The sequence below is a fragment of the Drosophila nasuta genome, chromosome 2R, assembly GCF_023558535.2.
Source record: "Drosophila nasuta strain 15112-1781.00 chromosome 2R, ASM2355853v1, whole genome shotgun sequence".
In the NCBI taxonomy this organism is placed as follows: Eukaryota; Metazoa; Arthropoda; class Insecta; order Diptera; family Drosophilidae; genus Drosophila; species Drosophila nasuta.
Window position 1 is genome coordinate 9,425,588 of NC_083456.1, and position 16,191 is coordinate 9,441,778.

Below are 16,191 nucleotides of genomic sequence, written 5' to 3' on the forward strand. Positions count from 1 at the left end.
AGCGACCATTTTGGAATCAAAGCCAAAAGTCCAAGCATAAAAATTCAACGAAGCTGCGACGTGAGCAAATTTAGCTCTCGCTTTATGCCCCGGAGACTGAAACGAAGACAGGAAAGAAGGAAGGCAAAGTCGGGGGCCAACTTAATTGAAATGTCGTGCCAGACAAAGTGTAAAGTTTAAAATATTCTAGCCAGTTGAAAAATGACAGCGTACAGAGGGCGGAGGCCAGAGAACAGAGTTCAAATGACGAAGGCATAGGTGCGAACGCAAAAATTAAGTCCATAGGATTTACAGCGGGCGAAACCAGCAGGCAGCAGGTAATCTCATTTAGTCAGTATAATATGGCCACTCGGCATGTGCCCCGCCTTGGGTCCAAATTGAACATTTTTCGCTGTTTCTTTTCTGTTTTCTTCTTTTGCTTTTTGCCTTTTTTGCTGGTCCAATGTGAACGCGAAAACAACAAGGACAGACTACAAAAAGTTACTTTGATAACAATGCTCATCAAAAATTCAGCTACAAGAAAAAAACTTTTATAAATAAAAAAAAATGCAATGGGAAAAACCGCACACACAGAAGGCAGGACTCAGCAAAAGCCCAACGGCCCGAAGCAAGTCAAGAAAACTCAAGCAAAGTGCCAATTTTCAAATATATTTCAGTCAGTTGGGAACGTAGTATTCTGAATACACTATAATTTTGGTTTGTGGCAAAAGTTGTTCGATAAAGAAACGATTAAGAATTATCTAAATTTTTTAAATATATTACTTTGAATTGGGTTTATAAAATTATTTGCAATGAATGGTATACTATACATCTAAAATTATACAAATTAATATAAATAAATGTTGTATCAAAAAATAATTTTAAATATTTGCAAATTATAAAAATGAAATTACTATATGTTATTTAATAAAAGTTAAAAAATACATATTTAAATTTAAAAGGTAGAAGAAATTATTTAACAAAATAACCACAAATTTATAAAATAATAAAACGTGCTCCGCTTCAATCCATGTCAACGTCGCTACCAAGTGAGTAGTGTATAGAGCATAAGACCTTCTATTCGCTTGAATGCGGCATTGACTCGGGCAACATCGTGTTATGCGAATTTCATGAAACATTCATGACATACAATACCAACATCAGCAACAACAACATCATAAAGAAAAAGATGAAGACGAACAACAACAACAACAACGAAAGCAACCAAATTAAACAGATCCCAAAGACGAAGAACCAAAGCGCAAACTGGCAGCTGAAAGATACTTTCAGGCACATAGTTGTCTGCTCCGATGGGTCTAGTCCGCATCCCCTCCCCCTGCTCCTCTAATGCCCATCAGCAGTACATAAAAAATACAAAAAAAAAACAGAGCAGATACTTCGTTGTGGTTATTTTTGGGCTAAAAGTTAAATGAGAAAAGTTTGGACCGACAGCATTCCGGCCGTAACTAAAAGTGCGCGTTTATTAACCGTAAGTAATTCCCAAAGTTGCCCCGTCAAAAATAGCCCCGAATCAGCTAGCAAATCCCCAAAAATTTGAGGCAACCTGCGCATTTATTTTAGTTAAATCCGCGTGCATAATTGCAAAGCCAAAACTTAAAATCAAATGAATTGATATTAGAAACAAGTCGCAACTAAATTGGAAACCATTTGTGCATGTTTCTCGCTTATAGATTGATTGATTTGCCTATAAAGATGATTATATTATTAGACTAATTTTCATATTTTATGTGTTCTGCCAAATAAATAACGTTGAGAACAAAACACTGCAAGAAACGAAGGTTGAGTCTGAATTTGTTCTGATGAATATACATATATATTTTTTAGTCTATCTATCTATCTGCAGAAAATAATTTGATTTAATGTAAGAGAAACTAAGTTACTCATATTTTTTTATGTATTGTTAATATGTGGATTACAATTGGTTAATGAGAGAGGAAGTCAGATCGAATGTGTAAAATCTATTGCGACTTAATCAATTGGTAAAAAATGTATGCTTATTTAAAAATTTGAACTTATAAACTTGTAATATATGGTAAATATATTGAATATATTTCAAAAATTAAAAATTATTAATTTCATAATTTAAGATACAAATATTCATTTTCCAGTTTAGAGTTTAATTTGAAAATTTAATAATAAATATTATTACTTGATGCGTTCAAATTTTGTCAGTGTATTTCGTTTCCACCCCTAAAGCAGCAGCTGACTCGCATCTGTAACTAAAAGTAGAGCTAAATTTGGTGGTGCGACTGCTGTGCTTGTTGTTGTTGCTGTATCTCTCCACTCTCCGTTCTCCCTCCCCTGAACTGAGGCATTGATGGCTGCCGAGCCAAAGCAGCGGCCATGCGAAGGCGAGCTGTTCGTTGCCGTCGGTGTATCTGATGGATATTGGATAGATACACAGCCAGCTCAGTTGCACAACGCATGCGAGGACTGTGTACGTGTGTGTGTGTCTAGGGCGTGGCTCTTGGAGTCTAGAAAAGTTGGAGGTGTGCAGCGACGATTGATGCAGGATGCCAGCATAACGTATAGCATATATAGTTCGACGATCTAATTCTAATTTTATACAAATCCAAAGATGTGGCATGTTGATTGTGTGGCAAGAGAGAGGAAGGGGGGAGTTGACTGTGTGGATGAACGAAGAAGAGCGAAGGAGCACACAAATTGCTGAATGATGTACAACGGGGGCCTTGAGGCGCATTTGCCTATTTGCCGTAATGCGTGTCCCGGCGTAATTTACGACCAGCCCGCCGTATGTTGCGCCTCAGTTTTGTGTGGCATTGTGTGCGTAGGTGTGCGCTCAGATTTATGGTCGCATCATAAAACAATTAACAAGCCCAAACTCGTGCCACATAAATCGCTGCACTTTTTTCCCACTCGCAGCTTAATTCTCTCCCTCTCTCTCTCTCTTTCTTGCCTTCTCTGTCGTATGACTTGTGTGTGTTACATTTCACAGCATTTTATTAATACAGTTGGTAGACGGAGTTTTTGGTTTTTGGTTACGATACTTTAAGGCCAAATTGGCATCAGGGCACGCGGCATGTCAACTCCTCATTCCTCTGATTCGGATTCTGTTTCTGTTTCTGTTGGCTGCTTCTTCTTTCTCTGTTTCTTTTTTAATTAACCACACAAGATTTCTACTCATTTTCATATCGTAAACGTTTATCCAACTTAATAAGTCGTAAACGCGCCACCGGCGACGGCTTCTAACAAAGTTTCATGACTCGTCTCCACTTCGTCAGCCGCAACGCTGCATGCGTGTGGGATTTGCTGACGGGGCAGGTGAAAGTGTCCACAAGCCCGAATGGTAATGCTGCATATGAATAAATGTACATACATCTATATTCATATGCACACATTAGTGTGTGTGTGTGTGAGTCTGCCACAGCGCAAAATGACAAGGCTCGGGACAGCAATAATAAAACCTTAAATATCATATAAAGGTCGCAATGAGGTATGTATGTACATCCATTGCAGTTTAACTAGACGATGGGATCTTTCAAATATGCCAAATAAAAATACATATTTTCTTTTTTTTTGAAGGATTATAATGCATTTAAATTTGGACAAATGACAAATATATAAATATTATATATCAATATATATGAATATAAATATGAATAAGAACAAAAAAAAAATATCAATAAAAATTTAAAATAATTAGGTATTATTATCTAAGATATAAATACTTAAATAATAAACAAATTTGGTACATAAAATAAAATAAAATACTTTAAGATTTAAAATGAAAACGTATTCGCTATTCAATTCCGTTCTAACTCACATCACATATGTATATGGTGTGAAATTATATTATTACATTATCAGTACAACAGTATAACAAATGTTAGTACAATTTATATTAAAACTTGTGAACAAGCATTGAAATTATTGCAAATATATATAAATGATATTTCAAATGGTGCTAAGGAAATAAATATTAAAATAAAATAAATTATGTTAGGATCAATTTAATAAAACTACTTTTATAATTTCAAACATTAAAATATTTGAACTGATGAATTTAAAAGAAAATGAAGAATAAACAAAAAAACCAGTTAATTTCTCTACAAACAACTGCATTTATTTATACATATGTCACAATCTGCCTGCTGCTTATGCAATTTTCATCCACTGTACAGCTAAACGGGGTGCGCTTAATTTGGAAATTCTCAAAGTTGAGCTGAAAAGTGAAGCTCAGGCCTTATTAAATATTCATTGACATCTCCTACTGCCGACGATGACGATGTCGAAGCTGAGAAGCCTGTCATTTGCCCATTGGGTCGACAGGTGCTCGAGAGCTCGAGGCAGCTTTTTGTTTTCAGCGCCTGACAATATTCTTTTAATGACAGCGATTAACACACACACAGCACACAGCAACCCCTTGACTGTCCCCCTGTTCACTCCTCCCCAAGCTGGTGCCGCGCTTCTCTCGATTTAATTAAGTCGTCGCTGCTGCCGCAGTTGGCGCAGTTAGCAGCGTTGCCGCATTGCCACATTGCCACGCCACATCTGGCAAAGACTTGACTAGAATTCTTTTTCGTTATTTTTTTTTTTGCTGATTCCATTGTTTGAATAATCTCTGTTTGCTCAGCGACCCCCCCATAATTGTGTGTGCCTCGTCAGCTTTTGTTGGCGACGACACAATGTGAACCCTTTGCGGCCCATGTGGCATGTGGCATGCCATAAAGCTACCCACACACGCATATCCGAGAGATACTGTCAACATGTTTGTTAATGCCATTTTGAAATTAACAAGTTTCTCAGATAAACTTTGAATTTAATTTCAAGCAACGTCGTCGCTCCTCTCCGATTGCTATTCCCAATGCCAATGGCAATGCGATTGCTATTCCCATTGGCATTTGGTCACCTTATCGGTTCCCTTTTCCCTCTCTCGTTGCCATTCCCATTGAATGAGCCATAAAGAACGCTAACTTATGAGACGATCAGCGACAACAACTTCTACTTCAACTTCAGAGGGGATCTCTTTTATAAGACCTCTATATAAATATATTATAAGTATTATAGATTATAGTAAATTTAAACTTTTGCTGACCAAAATGGTCAAAGCGAGGGCTCGATCATTGCTGTGTGCTCGATTCGCATCGGATTCCGTTTGGTGCGTTTCGTTTGCTGCGAGTTAAAAGCCATAAAATTATTTATGATGCCATTAAATCATCATTATTGTTGTCTCGACGACCTTGAACCATTAGGCCACAGCCACACAGTGCCCGAACGTTCCCATTTTTGAGCAACAAACAAAACATTCGCTTTCTTTTGCATTTCTTTTATTTACACACGTTTTTATTGTGCGTCGCCTTCTTCAATCGGCTGTGCATTCCTTTTAAGTCCGACTCAACTAATGCCGAAGCCTTTTTTTTGTCGTATTTTGCAGTTTGATTCACTGTTGAATAACAGTTGACATGACTGTAGATATTTTAATGCTTGGCAAAATTAATTGAAAGTTAACACCTTAAATTGTCTATAAAATGTCTAGAAATTGATGTGAAATTTAATTGAGTGACTGTTTTAAAGAGGTTCTCACTTAAGTAATAAATATTTTATGAGCGCATATTTATATACAACGATTTCGGCAATTAATACAAAATTTGTATATTGCAGATATACAATTTGAGCTTCATATGATCTAAATATTAAAGAACTTTATATCAAATATAATTTAAGATTATGCTCTACTTTTCATTTAATGAACAAATATGCTATAACATCATTTTAAAATGTTCTTATAATAATCAATAACTAGTAAATTGAAAAACCTTTTTGTTTTTGCTATGCTAAAGAATATAAATACAAACATATTTACGAAATTGTATTTGCAAATTGCATTATATGAAAATATCCTCACGAAAATTGTAATGTATAACTTGAAGTTGATTGCCTTGAACTTTCTCATTAGTTAACAAGTAAGTTGACATGATAATTATGATAATTGTACGTTCCGCAGACAAAACGTAACTAACATTAATAATACTTAGAAAAAGGTCGTGAGTTTTTGTGCGGAAAAGGAAATCGAGTCATAAAAACATTTTATTTTCCGCCGCTTGGCCTGCACTAGTTCTAATTAATAAGTTAAGGAAATTGAAGCATTTAATTTTCTTAGCAATTGCGTTGTCCTCAGAGGAGTGAATGAAAGAGAGCGAGGTAAGAAGCAGCTTGTGGCTCGTTGGCTTTTAGTGCGCCTCGATTTGTGCGAAATTTCTGGCTGATAAAGCAATGGCAACGACGATGGCTATGGCGATGGCAATGGCAAACGGCAATGACGCGCACGAGTAAATTTCCTTTTCGGTTTCTTTATTTTCCACGGCTTGTTTCCATTTGTGTTCGCTGTTTGTGTAAGTTTTCCATTTGGATAATGGAAAAAGGCCATTTCATGCCATTACTTGGCTCTGTCCGCCATGGAGGCCGGGGGCAATTTGAGGCAAAGCGAACTATTGTAAGAGGCGGCGACGTGGCACAAGTGCCAAGAAATAGAAGAGGACGTGGGGAAGGCGCCACTTGGAGCAGCACCCACTCTAGAGAGAAAGAGAGAGAGCTTTAGAGCACTGACTGCTCGAGGGTCATATGTTACATTCATACAATCATTTCGAAGATATCTAGTTTCTGTTTTTTTTTCTGCTTTTTGCTCAGTACGCAATTCAGCTTTTAGCTTATTTCAACTTTTTTACATTTGCAAAATGAATTGTAATGAAGTGGAATGGGGCGTGACTTGCTACTTGCTACTTGGCACTTGGCTCATGCCACTTGCCTCTTGCCACGCCCTGACCTCGATGGCAACCCCGACTTGCCCCTGGAGCAATGGCCGTCGCATGGCAATAAAATCATATTCGCCGGGCGCCAGTCAAGCTCTCAAATATATAATTTTTGCACAAAAAGTCATTTGCAGTGTCTTCTTCTTCGCTGCCGAATTGCGATGGGCTGATGATGGGTGATGTTTGTGATGGGGTAGCCCTTGTTGTTTGGAAGCTGCTTTTATTGATGTTATTAGGTTGAAAGCACTCCGATGATGGGACGACTTCTTCGCCGGATGTGGGACAGTTAATGCGTAATGGCTTTCAGGTCAGCAGTCCCATAATGCGAATCACAGCAACGGCAACAGCAACAGCAACGCATAGCGGCGGCCAATAAAATACGATTGCGATTAACAGCTGCAGGATCATCCTAGTAGCCATCGCACATGTCTCTCTCTTGCTGTCTCAATCTCTATCTCTCTCTCTCTCTCTCTCTCTCGATTTTAATGTCTTCAATAATTTGTGTAAGAAATACATTTAGCTGTCATTCAACTCGCGCTGATAAAATGTGTGTAAATCAACGTTAATTTATGTTCCAAAACAAGTTTTGCCCTTTTGCCGGACACAGTACCAAAAACCAAACACTGTGGAACGAGTTCATTATGTTCTATGATAAATTCGATGGCAGCAACTTATATAAATCGAAATTAAATTAATTAAAAATAGCAAAAATTAGTTGTGCTTTAAATTAAATTGAATAAAATGAAATTGATAAAATATTTTTCACATTTCTATTACAATTTATCTGAATAAATTTCTTTTACGTTTCTTCATGTTTCTGCTCCACTGTTGCTTTGATTCCATAAGTTAATGATTTTAGAGTGTCTTAATTAGCGAATCAGCTTTTGTTTGGAGCAGCGTAAATTCATAACGACCGCACATTTGGCACTTCTCCCCAAAATGGAGAAGCGACTGATCGGTTCCAGTTCAATAAATATATGTACATATATTTTGACAATTGAAAATATCAATCTGATGGTATTCAATTATTTTTATAGTTTGTGCAATTAGTTTGTGCTGCAATTTATGACTTCCCCCCTCGATTATTTTGACAGGCACCCTGACGAGGGTCCTTATGAAATCCCTTGCACTTGAGTACTTGCAGCCATTTGTATCGCATTGATCGAATATGATTATGCCATGCCACACATGCAACGCAACATGGCGTACTTGGATACCATTTTAGATTTTCAATTCAATTTCTTTCGTTTTCTGTTTTCCTTTTCGAATTTTCAATTGCAGCCAAGTGCCAAGTGTAGTACTTGAGACCCATCGAGCATTTGTATTTTTAATCAGTTGGGTTCGTTTTTTTTCTTTTTTGGTTTTTGTTTAAATATTCTAGACTCGTTGCTGTTGAAATTTATGAAGTACTTGACTTTTGGGCTGGGCCTGATGTCTTCTTTAGAGTATGGAATCTGTTGCATCTTCTGTATTTTATATGAATTTAAGTTTTTTTTTGTTTAATGCGACAGTTGACAACTTGTTTAATCATTTCGACTTCCTGACATCGAACATACATATTTCATTTTGATTTTAGTTTCCATTCGTTAGCTCTACGCACGTGCTCGCTTTTTCATGAAGCACACACATTAATTTTCCCATTTTCCTATTAGTTTTCTTTTTATGCTGGCCATAAATCAACTTGGAACATATACGAATTCATAAAATGGATTTCGTTTCGATAAATTATGTCAAGTTGAAAGAAAGGCTAATTAAATACACGCTTTTCTAATCTTAACACAGTTCAAAGCCCATTCCTTAAACATGTTTGAACATGCTCTGTACACGCATTCGAATGTATAGCATGTATATGTTGTCTTTGGGCCATTCAAAATCCAGAATCCACTCTAGCCAAAATATCTGAAATACATTTTGAACTGTCTCGGAATTCTAATTCCAACCGATAAAATGGTTCCACTCAGAATCCCACGCACACGCCGCAGTCGACGCGACGACGACAACACCAGCTAGCAACACCAATACATTCAAATCAGAAGCACTAATACAAGCGCAATTCTCAAAGGTTGCGTCTGTGTTGGTGCGACCGAAGAGCAGCAGAGAGTGAAGAGAGCGAGAACTGAGCGAGTTTCTGCTTGCGTTTGTGTTGGTTCACTTGATTGCGGCGCCATCTACAATTCGATGAGCGCAATCTACGACGAAACCTGCAACACCAGAGGTCGCTGCAAGTGGGGGGTGTGTGAACCGGCTAGAATTGTGCTGAACTTGCCTAAATCATAGAATGATTCCTAATTCTGAAAACTCTGAATATGTTTAATAATTTTAGTTAATTTTCCTATTACTTGATCTGTATTTTTAATCTTTCCTCTCACATCTCATATAAATTTATATCGGTTTCCTAAAAATTCTTTTCAGTGTTAAAAAAATCAATAGACGATAAATTAAATGTATCGATATTTTTCTCATAAACATCTACCAGGGTTGAATTTATCTGTTTTGTAAAAAACGATCTGTGCTTAGGTTCATAACATCCCTCTAAAAAAGGTAAATCTGTAATTGTGACTCAGCTATATTATTTTCTGTTGGTTCACCAATATACATTTTATGAATTATTCCTATTTACGTAAATTTTGAAGAAGAAGTTCGGAATAAAACAAGTTAAACTATATGATTGGTAAGGAAGGAATCTATGTAGAACTTCTATCCGACATATTTTACAATTATAACTATTTTGATGAGTGTTCATTTTTAAGTTATTCAGAAAGTTAATACTTAAAAATTATACAACTCAATTTTACTTTCATTAACAATTAAATTACAGATGTATAATATTAATTTTACAGACTCTTGTCGCAAACGGTAGTTACCTTAAATATAATTTAGAAAAATTATTTAGTTTTGTTGTTTTAACTTCATACCACTTTTTACTTTCTACTTTACTATCATTTTTGAATATTAGTTTTAAAAAAGTAAAAAATATATTATCAAATTTAAATCTAATGACTATTATTTGTGACATGCATTTTAAATATTGACTTTCATTACTTAATGGAGTATTACTGTCATCGCAGAAATAATATCCGTTTTGTAACATTTTTGAAATTTCGAAATGCTTTTTAATATTTTTAAATGGTAAAATGTTATACAAAACAGCTAGCTAATTAGTGAATATGTTTGAAATTTCTTTAATCTATTATGCATTTAAGAATTTATAACAACATAAGTAAGTGTATTGAAATTGTAAATATAATAATTTAAGTATTTTAAATCTTCAGCTACTCCAGAATAAAACAATACAGAAATTATTTTCTACGTATCAGGAATATACAAGTAGAATAACCAAAGTAAGTGCACAAGAAACATATCACGATAAAACTATAATTCGCATATTTATGAATTTTCCGATTGTGTTCATAGTTTCTAACCAAATATATATTAAAAATTAATTAATTAAAATAACTTAAATCAATTGAAATTTATCCTCAAATGATGAAGCAAATTTAATGATTTAGTAATATGGGGAGATATATTCCTTCCACCTAAATGTCTATTAACTGTCTAGATTACAAGTAAAAACATTAATGCGTACAAATTCGAGTGTGTTACAGGCACTCTGCACCTCTAAGCAAATTCTGTATGTGCGAGCGAATCGTATTCACCTCGTTTGAGACAGCGCAGGAGTCGATGTGGTCGGGGAAACGAAACTCACCAGACCCGCTTGTGAGTTGAACCCTTGACTGCGACAACCTTAGCTCCGCCCATTTTATAATGGCCTCTGCCGTCGCGCAGCCAGAGCGACGCATGCGCCATGCCGGCGAATGTGGAAGACAAAGCAAGCAAGACAAAAAGACATCGTGGAAGTGAAGCAGAGTATGGAATGGGTTGGTAATCGAATCGCATGGGGATGGAATGAAATTGACGTTGGAATTGAAGTTGGAGTTGAAGGTAAGGCTGAAGCTGAAGCTGAAGCTGGGGGGAATGAGATTGTATTGTAAATGGGCTGGGTCGAGAGCGCGCGTTTTCCGTCGCTGATTACCATTTTGATAAATTTATTCAAATGAGAAGCGCTCAATATGGAAATGACTCCTGGGGCCGACGCTCTAGCAAGGCAATTAAAATTCGAATGGCTTTATGATATTTCTCGGTGCCGACAACGGCAGACGACAGGCGACAGCAACTTCAAGACATCGAGTCGAAGACGCCTGAAAATTTTATTGTCCCACTGTCGCGTTCAGGGCGCTCCTCATTTCCCCAGCCATTTTCCTTTTAGTTAACTCGAGTCGAGTCGAGCCGAGTCGAGTCTCGACTCTATGGCGTTGCACTGCAACATGTGGCATTAATTATGCGGCGATAATGTCTTGCTTTGTTGCCAAGAGTTTTGGATTCTTTTTATGAAAGTGTCAGAATAAATTACATTATTTTTAAGCCGCTCCTCTGCTCTGTTCCCTGGAACTGATACTCGACCGTGCGTGGGTGAGCTGGCTTTGAATTTCAATGAATGTTGGCGGCGGTGGCTACGACACTTGCCTGTAGTCGTCATGATACTCTAACTTGTAATATGTCTGGGCATACTTATGTATGTTTTGTATGCACATACTCTTATGTGGATATAAATACATTTCATACTTATGTTCTCGCCCATTGACATTTGTCGCCATTTGCTGCGGCAGTAAGAAGAGGGGGAAAATGGGGGAAGACACTAGTGGGTGGAGAGCCAATTAAACTGTGACACAGACATGCAGTTCCACACGTCATCAATTAGCTCTTTCTGTATTCATTGGGTGTTCAATTTGCCGAGTATGGAAACAGATGTACTACACATATGTTACATAATTCCATCAAGCGGGATGAATTTTAGCATTTGTTAGCCCTTCTTTTCTTTTCGCTTTTGCCTAAATTGGATCTCCAGCTGTGGGTGTTCGCTGTGGTCTTGTTTTGTCTTGTCTACTCCTTTGTTCCAATCAAAATATTTTGAGACTCTCTCTGGCTGCCGTGTGTACACTTTATGATGTGGTCATAAATGCTCTCGTCTTCACGCTTTCGCCGGATCTCAATCCGTTTCCAGACCGAAACTGGACCCTCATTAGGCCGAAAACTGCAGAAGACCAGAAAACCGACCGCGTTTTGCGTCACTTGCAAAGGTCGTCACTCAGTTCGCAGTGCCATAAATCTTATGAGTGTGTAACCCTTTTGCTCAGTGTCTGGTCAGTCGTACCTGCTCGACATTCACAGTTTGTTTTGCTTTATACTTTTGTTATGGAAAGTAGTCGGAAATGCATTTTGCATTCTGTATCGATACCAAACTCTTTCTTGCTAGTTGCAGAGAAAAACCGGTTGCCTCTCTCATGTTCATGCTGATTTCAAAACTGTGCTCGTTTAATTTGGCATCTAATTGTTTCAATCTGATTCTCAGGAATAGTAACAATTCCAGTAAAAAGAGTTTTATTTTAAAAACTTGTTATTTGATCTAGATTAGTTAACTCAAGTGTAAATCTTCTTATTCGGAACAACGAGCTACGTCTGATATTTTACATAGTATTATAACACATACATATATCTTCGTAAAGCACGCAGCAGATTGATAACTGATTCAGTTTTTGAGAAACGCATATAGAAATGTTATCGTATTATTTGCGTTTTCTTTACATTAATGAAAAACTGATTAATTAGTAAGTCGTCTACTAAACAACGTCCAAAACGAAATATTCCCATAAATACTAGTGTATTTATATTATAGTTCAGTCCAAATCAATCAAGTGCTTATTTATCTAATGTATTTTATATATTTTTGTCATCTATTTATCTAACTTCCTTGAAATTTTAATTTCGACGACATTGAAAAATTTAATTTTTGTTCTAGGTAAACTTTTTAAACGGTGCCTCAAATAAAACTCGAAAAATTTAGCACATTCACCAGTAACTTTCCTAATCGTTAAGCGTAATTTTAAAGCATAAAATCACAATTAACTTAATGGTACAAAGAATGAGAAAAAACCCTGCAAATCATGTCGAATATAATCATTTGATTTTAGTTAACAGATTGTAAATTATAAAACTTGAAAATCACAAAAAAAGCTTTATTTCCCACAGCGATTTGCTAATGATGTTTCAATTGGCGTGGCGCCAACTCAACTGTCAAGAATACAATATATGTATCGGAGGCGTTGCCTTTTGAATACTAAATTATATTATATGACTTGAATGCTGTTCATTATAGAATGTTAAATAAAATAATTTGGATAATGCCAATACTTCAACTGATGCGTATACGTGATATATAAGCTCAAATTGTTAATAATTTGTAATTCAAATTAAATTTATAAATTTTAAAATGTAAGGAAATTCATTTGATTCTAAGATTTTATTATTTTAAAACTTAAATCTAATCAAAAAATGTGCTAAACACTTTCTGATGAATATTTAGCCGTCGGCTGTTTTTTCTACTCACCAATAAGAGTGTTTTCGACCCGCGTTCGTTGTGACGTCTCAGACTCAGACTTTGACTTTGTTTACACGAGAAGTTTTGTGCCATTAATTAGAGCCACTATTTATGTCCCGAATGTCAAAAATTGCGGCAACAAATCACTTTAATTGAATTTACGCCCAGCCAAGCAGAGAGGAAGCGACGAGCAACGAACGAACCGCGAAACCGGCAAAAGTGGACAAGATGGTCCCCGGATACCGGGCTCCCATCCGGGGTCCCGCGTTGGCCATCAAAGAGAGACCAGCGGCGACCGCGGGCCACAGACCACAGACCACAAAACGAAAAGCACAACGCACAGCACACGAAGCACACACAAATGTTGTAGGCCCGAAAAGCACACGCGAAAATGTAATTCATATTCACATTTACATTCACATGAGTATTCACAATTGGTTGGGAGAGACAGACCGAAGGGAGAGAGGCAATGGAGCGGTGGCTCCTTGTTCGCAGTTGTTGTTCTTGCTTTGTCATTATTATAATTAATTCTGTTATTTTGGGCAGCACACGAACCGGCTCCAGTTGATTTACAGCCAGTTCCTTCTTCATCTTTGCTCGGCATTTTGTTTTGCTTTGTTCATTTATTTTTGTTATTTTGTCGTTTCTTTGCCTTTCTTTCGGCCAATTTCAATTATTCACAATTGGAATCACTCGCCAGTTGAACCGAGACAATGGCGGATCTCTCTGGCCTCTGTGTCTCGCAGTTGTCGGACTTCAAATGCGACACATCAGTGTGGAACAATGGATAACCAAAAAACCCACAGCTGCAGTTTGTAGTTTGTGCATCTTTCCTTTGAGCCAGAGTCCGTCTGGGAGACCGCCCGGTTGTATGCTGAGACGATATCAATCGCTGGATGGCGAATGGAGCAGGACGTCTGGTTGACGCGACGTCGACCTGATAGCAAAGTGTCCAAAAAAATAATATTTGCTGTTCAGTTTGACACAAGTCAGTGGCGGCTGCCGAGACGGAGACCGAGACCGAGGCCGAGAACGAGAACGAAGCTGAGGCCGATACAGAGACCGAGACCGAGAACGAAAAGAGACAGAGACCGATGCAGAGGCAGAGGCAGAGGCAACAGCAGCAGCGACGGCAGCGCGGTCGGCGCACGAAAGAACGACAAGAAGCGAAAAGCAACAGAGACGTTCAATGAGAGTGAGAATATTGCCAGGCAGCAGCAACGGCAGAGGCAGCAGTTACAGTAACACCAACAGCGAAAAGCAAAAGCAAGAGCAGCAGCAACGGCAATCAGATACAGACAGAGGAACGGACGCGTTCCGCGCAGGGGAAAAAGGTGTCGCTTTGGCGGCGGTGGTTGAGAGCCTGTATGTTTTACATGCCGCTGTCTCTGTGAGTGTGTGAGTGTGTGTGTGTGTGCGAGATGTGCGATGACGATGACAAGGAGAACGCCTGACAACAACAGCACAAAAAAAAGGTCATAAACCCGCAGCAACACTTACGCTTGCGAGAACGCCAAAAAGGACAGAGCAGAGAGGAGACGCGTAGCGAGTTGGAGAACGCAAACGAAATGAAAATGAGAATGAGAACGAGACTGGGAATGTGAATGTGAATGTGAATGCGACTGAACATGAGCTGGGAGCCAAAACACATGGCACCAGCACCAGGCCCAGTGAAAAGATGAAAAGCCAGAGGAGCACAAGCAGCAACAAAAACAGCAGCAGCAGAAAAGGCAAGGCGACTGGCAATAAAAACCTGCAGTCTTCTCTCTCTTACTCGCTCTCGCTCTCGCTTCCGCACACACGCAGAGATAACAAAACAACCACCGAAGTGTGCTCTCACAGCCATTGCCAGCCATGCACGAATACACACACACATACACACGCATACGCAGACACATGTCCAATCATTTTATATACGCCATTTGCTGTCTGCCGTAGATACATTTGTATCTTTATGTGCGAAACAAGTCCACGCGGCGTCGCGTCAACTTCCACCACACAGCTCTCTGTATACTTGACACACACACACACACACACACACACACACACACATAAATACATATGTATATCTGTGTCTGATGCTGATGCTGACGCTGACGACATCGACATCAACTTTGGCATCGGCCTCGGCATCAGCGACGAGTCAATTTTGAATTCCAGTTTCGCATCTCAGTGGTTGTTGTTGTTGTTCGTGTTGCTATAATCATTTGATTGTTATTCTTTCTGCATTCTGTTCAGAGCCAAGCCTTCGCTAGCCAGCAATCTGTCCGCATTCACCATCCTCAACATCTCCACCATCATCACCACCACCATCACCGCATCCACTACAACCACCGAAAAGGGCAATCTTACATGTTGTTTTTAGATGGCATTTTGGGGTTCAGCTCGTGACTGCCTGCCAGCATCTATCACACGTTTATCATTTGATTACCACGTCGAATTGTATTGAATTAGCTACATATTTCTCTGCATTTGTTACTTTCATTACAACAGCCCCTCTGCTCTGTTCTGCCTTTCCCCGCTCCCATATCGTTTCTTTGAAAGTAATCTTATCAGCGACAGACAAATGAAAACCACTTTGCGACCTTTTCCGTATTTATTCTGAAAGAGTGGGGAACTAACTTATGTCCTATGATAATTAGCAAGATACTCGCTCTTTGAATGAGGATAGCGACAGACAACTAACAATAATAGTTTATCTTTCCTTTTTTTCGGCAACTCAGGCGGATAAGCGTCTATCTAATAAGGAATATTCTTCGTATTTTAGTAACGTTTCTAGATATTTACTTACTTAATTTTAACTTTTAATTTTAATACTAGATTTTTTATTTTATTTCATAAGAGTAATTAGGTAAAAAAAAAACACTATTTCGATTTAACAAAGATTTTTCAATATAATAAATATAAATCCGGGTTGAGGTTAACTTAATAAAATTAAAAAATCAATTATGAGTTTAGAATATTCTATTTATTTTTATACCCGCT

At 37.9% G+C, this 16,191-nt stretch overlaps 1 long non-coding RNA gene across 1 annotated transcript in view; it reads right to left on the reverse strand.

The window, feature by feature from the left end:
- The window catches only part of LOC132786981 (uncharacterized), a 110,318-nt gene extending 95,864 nt beyond the window's left edge, over window positions 1-14,454 (reverse strand). The window contains exon 1 of the long non-coding RNA XR_009632492.1: window positions 13,216-14,454. This is a non-coding gene — a long non-coding RNA (uncharacterized LOC132786981). The remainder of the gene's footprint in view (window positions 1-13,215) is intronic.
- Window positions 14,455-16,191: the final 1,737 nt, after the last annotated feature.